This window comes from Castor canadensis, chromosome 19, assembly GCF_047511655.1.
Source record: "Castor canadensis chromosome 19, mCasCan1.hap1v2, whole genome shotgun sequence".
In the NCBI taxonomy this organism is placed as follows: Eukaryota; Metazoa; Chordata; class Mammalia; order Rodentia; family Castoridae; genus Castor; species Castor canadensis.
In genome coordinates, this window is record NC_133404.1 from 42,495,500 (window position 1) to 42,502,722 (window position 7,223).

Here is a 7,223-nt window from a genome sequence, read left to right on the forward strand (position 1 = left end):
AACTCAGGGCCACCCTACCATTTGACCCATACTCCAGCCCTTTTGCTTTAGTTACTTTTTCAGATAGGGGCCTGTGCTGTTTTCCCAGTTCAGCCTCAGACCTGAAGATCCTCCTGCTATGCCTCACGTAGCTGGGATTACAGGGATGCACCATCACGCCAGCAAGATACTATATTTACCCTTTAATTGGTATATCAGTGTAACTCTATCCTGAGACAGTTCCCTCATTTTCAACATTTTACTGTAACATGGCAGAGAAATGCACAAAAGTGTACAGCTGACTGAATTTTCACACACTGCCTACACTGTGTAACCAGCGCCCAGATCAAGCAGCAACTGAGGAGTACAGCTTTGCGCTTCCCCTCCCAGTGCGTGCCTGGTCTCTCTCCTGCCTGTCCTCAAGTTTGAGGTGTAGCAGGTTCAGTGCGGGAGCGGGATGGACCTGGTTCTGTGCAAGTTTGTGTCACTACACACTTCGCTCTTCCTAGAGGTTTCACAGTCTGAGGCAACTCACAAGGAGATGAGCTTTCCCCGCGGAATTTCCTTCGGGGTTGCATTTACCCTTTGCAACAAACCGTAACAGCTTACGGTAGAAACAGCAGTTCACGCATCGCACACTTGACCCTGACACCAGCCCTGTGCGCTAGGGAGGCTGCACTCTGCAGAGGTTTGGTGACTTGCCCTGCTCGAGCCGCTCAGTCACTGCTCCTGAAGTCTCTTACCTCCACTGTGTTTCTTGAAGCCATTTGAAATATCTAATAGGGTCAAATAAAAACCTGGTAGCCACAGCATTTAGTCTTCTCCCTAGTTGGCCGCAGGACCGTCCACATGAGCACATGGTCCCTCCCTGCAGAGGGACCCTAGCTTGTCACCAGGGAGTTCCCCCGTGGCCCAGCAGCTCTGTTCCACTCAGTGTGTCACAGATGACCCTGGAGACTTCCACATGAAGAGTTCTGTTAAGCTTTCTCAGATCTTTGGGCAAAATACTAGTCTTTCCTTTATTCACCCTCTTGACAGAATTGGCCGGAAGCCACAGAGGAAGTGGAGACTTTGAGAAAACGGTTGCTTGTGACTTCCTGCCTGTGTGGGTGCAGTTGGAGCTCATGCCTCTGGCATCTGAGCAGAGGTTGTGGTCCCAGGACCCCTGTCCTTGGACCACTGCTGCTGTCCACTCCACGTGTCCGACTCAGAATGTTCTGTCCCGGTCACAGGCCTGCCACGCCGTGAAGGGTCTCACTCCAGGCTGTGTGCGCCATGTTAAAGGTGCTCCGTGTCTGGGGGACGAGAGCCCAAACCCTCTTCTCACTTAGGCCTTTGCCCCGCCCTGTGGGTCCCGAGGCAGCTCTGGGGAACTTCTGGGCTGGTCTGGAGAGTGGTTCTGGAAGCTAGTAGGGTGCAGTCAAGGGCTGGCCTGAGTTTGATGTTAACCTTTCTTTTTTGGTTGCAGTTGGGGTCTAACCTCCAGGCCTTGCACCTGCTAGGCCGGCACCCTACCACTTGAGCCACTCACTCTCTCAGCCTTTATTTGCTTTGGTTATTATTATTTTTTTGTGTCTTTTCTTTCTTGGTGCTGGAATCGAACCTAGGGCCTCACACATGCTAGGCAAGTGCTCTGCCACCGAGCTACATCCCAGCCCTGCTTTTGTTATTTTCGAGACAGGGGCTCACATTTATGCCCTGGCTGACTTGGACACCATCCTCCTACTTATGCTTTCCATGTAGCTGGGATGGCAGGCGCGGGCCACCTTGCCGAGCTTTTATTGGTTCAGATCGGGGTCTTGCTAATTTTTTGCCCAGGCTGATCTCGAACCTTGACCCTCTGGATCTCTGCCTCCGGAGTAGCTGGGATTACAGTTGTTCACGACAGCAGCACATCATTACAGAATGCCTGTTCCTAAGGGCAGAGAGGAAGCCATGGCCCAGCCTCACAACCGGCTCTCTGGAGGAGCCTGGCCTTCTGTCCTCCCCACCTCTCCACACACCGCGCTTCCTACGACAAGAGCAACTGAGGGACGGGGCGGCCCAGCGACAGAGCACGTGCTCAGCACGCATGAGGCCCTGGGTTTGGGCCCCAACACCAAAGAAAGCCCTAGATTAAGAAAGATAAAAAGCTGAGGCCGGATCTCCCTATGCAGCCCAACTCCTGACTTTCCTGCCTCTGCCTCCAGAGTGCTGGGATTATAACCGCGCTCCACCATGCCCGGCCCTAAGATGAGTGCTAAAGAAAATGGCTTCTTCCCCTCTCCCGGAGCCCCCAGCCCCTCTGCAGCATCTCCCGTTACTCTGAGCTCGCCCGTGTGCAGCACCCCGCCCTGGGGCCACATGGCTGCTGCAGCAGCGCAGCCTCCCCGCAGAGGAGAGGCCGTTTCGCTTTTCTGACCCCGCAGGACCCAAAGCGGATGCCCCGCAACTGGCTGTTGACTGAATAAGCGTCAAACAGTGTGTGTGCGGAAGAGGCGAACTGGAACCCCTTCGCCTGTGCAGTAGGGACAAGCAGCTGCCTCAGCCCTAGGCGAAGACGCCGGGTAAAGCGCCGTGTCGCTCGGCGCCATCAGCGCGGCGCAGGGCGGGACGCAGGACCTCCTCAGCCCCTTCAGCGGCGCCGGCACGGAAGTCCCGCCCCTCCACAACGATGCGCCTGAAACTGGCGGCTGAGACATTCTCAAATCTTATTGGCCAACGGTGCTGTCCACCTGACCTTAGAGGCCTCTGGGAAATGTAGTTTACTGAGTCCTCCTGCGGCTTGGGTTTCCGGTTCCGGGGTTCAGTGGGCTTCCGAATTGCGGAGTTTCGGGTCTGGCTTCTGGGTTCGAGTGGCCTGTGGGGACGTTGAGTGTCCTGTGGGGACGTTGTGTCTCCGTTGTGTGGAGAAAGTGCCACGGGGCCGAGTCGCCCGTGGGCACAGGAGGGGCCGTCACGTCGGGCCTGAGCCGCCCCGCCGGATGGCGCGGCTTGGCGGGGAGACTGGGTCCCCCAAAAGCTTGCAGGGAAGGCGGCGCGGGGCCTGTCACCCAGTGCACGGTGAAAGGGCTTGTCCAGTGCATGTCCCCGCCACACGCCACCCGTGTGCCTTTGCAGGTCCCGGGCCCTGATGGCTCCAGCGTTGGGGCAGTGGAAGCCATAATTTCCCTTTGCTTTCCTCTCCCGGGACACCCGTGAGCCCGCATGGTCAGGCCCTAGACGACCTCCCTAGAGCTCGCCGGCGTGCGGAGAGGCCCGCAAACGGCCAGAGCCAGGGCGGTCCGTGGTCGGCGCCCCTGAGGCTCGGTTTAGGGGCGCCTCCATGGGTGCTGCTCTCCAGGGTGCTGGGACGCCTCGTGGGACGCTCTAGACTTGTCCTGGACCTTCACTTCGCGACGCCCTGTAGTTGAGACCAGTGGCAAGTGACCACGCACCTCCATGAGCCCAGCCTTTCTCCCGCAGAGAACTGGCGTCTCAGCCTTAGAAGTAAGGCGCAGGCTCCCTGCTCCTAACCAGACCACCAACCCCGACCCCTCCTACCAGCCTTCCCCAGCTGCTTCCCGGGGGACAGAGCCACTCCCCACAGGCACCAGGGCAGACTTGACTCTTCTGACAGCGGACTGCCCTGGCTGCTCTGAGTGTTGGTCCCTGCCATAAAGAGTTGCTCTGTGACCAAGGAGGAGCGCGTATGCCAGCTCTCTTTTTGAGTAAGGGCCCGGGTTCCAAAAACCAATCTGCAAGGAATTATGGGAAATGTCCTGTGTATTCTTTCTGCGTCTACTGAACACACTAGATGATGAACAAGCCCATCTAATGTATTTCCTCACCCACCTTTCTGTCTTTCTTATTATAGGTTCCGGGCTTTGTCTCTGAGGTCTTCCCCACTCTCTGCTTTGCCTCTGCAGACATTTGCATAATACTGACCGCTTTGCTTCTTTGTGCCTTGGAAATGTTTAAGTTCTAGTTCCTGCAGAAGTGCTTAGTTCCATAAACATCCATCCAAAGCAAGCACAGACAGAGTCCATGTGTGTGTGAGGTAGTGGTAAAGAGCTGGCAGCCAGAACCAGAGGAACAGTTGCGCCATGGCCCCAGAGCAGAGCTCCAGTCCTTCCAGGGAGCGTGAGCAGCAGCAGGTAGGAGGAGGAAGGACGTTCTGTGGGTGGGCAGGGAAGGCAGAAGTGCAGAATGGGGGGTAGGGAATGCAGCTGCTGTCACTGGAAAATACAGCGTGTGAACTGAGGCTGGCCTGTGAGTGGAAGGGCCTAGCTAAGCACCTCAAAGGGAAGGAGGACTGCAGGTGGCATGTTTTGTAAAACAACAGAGGAGAGCCTGCAGCACCTCTGCTGCTGTGAGTGGGAGACTACTGGTGCCATAGGTGATGAGTGGGGACAAATTGCGTCCTGGGTGGTGGAAAAGGCACAAGGCAGGCTTAAATTCAAGTACAGTAATCCTTAAAATAGGTAAATGTCTTCAAACTCATTCAGACACTTCAAGTACATCACCCAAACTGAAAAACAGAATCATAAAACACTGGATGGAGATGGCAGGGAAAAACCTAAAGCTTTCATCATAGAAACGTTTCTTTTCTTTTTTTTGTCAGGCCTGCTTTGCCAGGACAAAGCAGATATGAGTCAGAGAAGGAAGACTCTTCCTTTTCTGAACTGAGGGGCTGGTCCTCTAAGAGGATTTGGGAACACACACTCATTCTTGCTCCTTTCTCTCCCCAGCCCTGCACCATCCTTGGCAGAGCAGCCCAGTGGTGACGAGGCACCACAACAGCTCCCACATAAGCCAGACTTTTCTTTCTTCCTTTTTTATTTGTGGAACTGGGATTAGAACTCAAGGCCTACACCTTGAGCCACTCCACCAGCCCTTTTGTGTGAAGGGTTTTGTCAAGATTGGATCTCATGAACTATTTGTCTGGACTAGCTTTGAATCGTGATCCTCCTGATCTCTGTCTCCTGAGTAGCTAGGATACAGGCGTGAGCCACTGGCACCCAGCTCAGACTTTTCTCTTACTTAGGTCATCTTTTGCTACCAGACTGGGACTCTCTGCACCAACTCTCTCAGTCCTCAGAAATTCCCAAAGAATTTTACCTAGCAGGGAGTCCAGTGACTTTACACATTAGGTCTGAAAATTTCACCAGCATGCACAAGGTCACCCAAATCTCCTTACATATAGGAGGCAGAGGCACAGGCTGTGGTGGTGAGGAGCTGTGTTAAAATTGTTCTCTTGCCCCTGAAATTGACAGATTATACCAATTTGCTTGTATGCTGGTTATTTCCTTCATTCTCTATCTGGATCTGGCTCACATGGCTAAGGGACTGTATAGTAGGGAAAGAAACCAAACCCAAAAGCTGCAGAATCAGACAGCCCTGAGTTCAAATCCCACCTATGCCCTGCACTGGCTGTGTGACAGTGTTGAGTGGTCAGTGCATGTTAGCCTAGTTCTTCCTTCGTCTCCTGCTCCCTCCTCCTGTCCCTTTATTACATTTAAAAACCAAAAAGAGGCTGGAGGTGTGGCTTTGAGTGCCTTGAATTCAACTTCAGTACCACAAACACAACACAACACAGAGAACTCACTTTTTCGTTTCTTCTAAGTCTCTGTTGTCCCTCCTCCTCCTGATTTAGGCATTGCACAGGCGCTTTGTCCCAAGGTGTGATGGTTAATCTTGACTTCAACTGGATTGGATTGAGAAGCGCCTAGGAGATTAGGAAACCCCCGCTAGGGAGGGAGTGGCTGTTAGGGTGTCCGGAGAGAAAGTCCTGCCCTGAACGTGGGCGGCACTGCCCGGAGCGCTGGGGGCCTGGGTGGAATGAAAGGAAGGAGGAAAACAGCACAGGCTCCTCTCCGTCTCTGGCTTACGTAGGAAGTTGAACGGTGAGATTCCATTTTGGTGTACAAAACTAGCAATTCTGTTATCCAGCCTAAATGGAATGATGGCAGTTCTCTAAGTGGCCAGCGGGGGCCGCTGTCGAGCCGCACCCTAAAAACAAGTGCAGGACTTGTTTAGCTGTGCGCGAGAATAGTGAAATGCCTGCAAACCTGGCCGGAGCAGCAACTGCGAACCCTGCGTCAAGTCCCGTGGGGGACCTCACGTCGCCTGCGTCTGCCGGGCCTGGCTCTCGTCTCCGGCCTGGGGTCTCCTCGTCCTGTGGGAGGCCGCGGGCAGCGCCAGGGGCCTGCAGAGTCTGCATGGACTCGGAGGAGAGAACGAGGGGGCCTGGAAATGGGCAGACCACGCCTCTCTTTTCAGACAGACCCCCTTGACTTTTCAGCTCCCTTCCCGCTGCTTTCCAGAAGCCTCCACTGTGCCTGGCTCCACAGCCTGACTAGGTTTACAAAATGATAATAAGGCTTTTTAAAAGGCACAGAGAAACCTGTCCAAAGGGATGTCTGTCAAAGGGCGTCCCTTGATGGGCTGTGGATTTTATTGTCCCCCGCACGCCGGTGGCTGGCGTCCTGCACGTGGGAAGGGCTCAGTGCTGCCTTATTTGTGAGGCTTGGCTCTGCTGGCTCTGCTTTCCAAAGAGGATCCCTTAAAGGGCGTCAGTTTGCTGCCATGGGGAGACTTGTCAGAGAGCCGGTTGTCAGGAGCTGGTGGAATGGCTCAAGTGATAGAGTGCCTGCCTCCCTGAGTTCAAGCCCCAGTACTGCCAAAACATAATAATATTAAAATAAGAGCCTATTGTTTCAGTTTTCAAAGAGGTATCTAGAAATTTGAGCTTCGAATTTCTTAGAATGTTGGATTGTTTTAAATCCTTTCTCTCTCTCTCTCTCTCTGTGTTGGTGGTACTGGGCTTTGAAATCCTGGCCTCATGCTTGCTAGGCAGGCACTGTACTGCTTTGAGTCATGCCCCTAGCCCTCTCCTTTTAATTATTTTTTTTTCAGTGAGGAGCTCATGTTTTTATCAGGAATGAGCCTCAGACCTTGACCTTCTGACCTATGCCTCCTGTGTAGATGGGATTACAGATATGCGTCACCATGCCTGGCTCATTGGTTGAGACGGTCTTGTTAACTTTTTGTATTTTTTTTTTCTTTTGGTGTCTTGTTAGCTTTTTGGAAAGGCTGGCCTCAAACTGCAATCTTTCTGATCTCTACTTCCCAAGTAGCTGGGATTACAGACATGAGCCACTGCACCTGGCCTTACTTCACCTTTTAGGGAGAAATTGTTAGGTGGAAATTCATCGTATGAATACCTGAAGTAGCTCTGCATTATAAAAAGATTAGAAATAACAAGATTCCCTTTTGGAAATTTT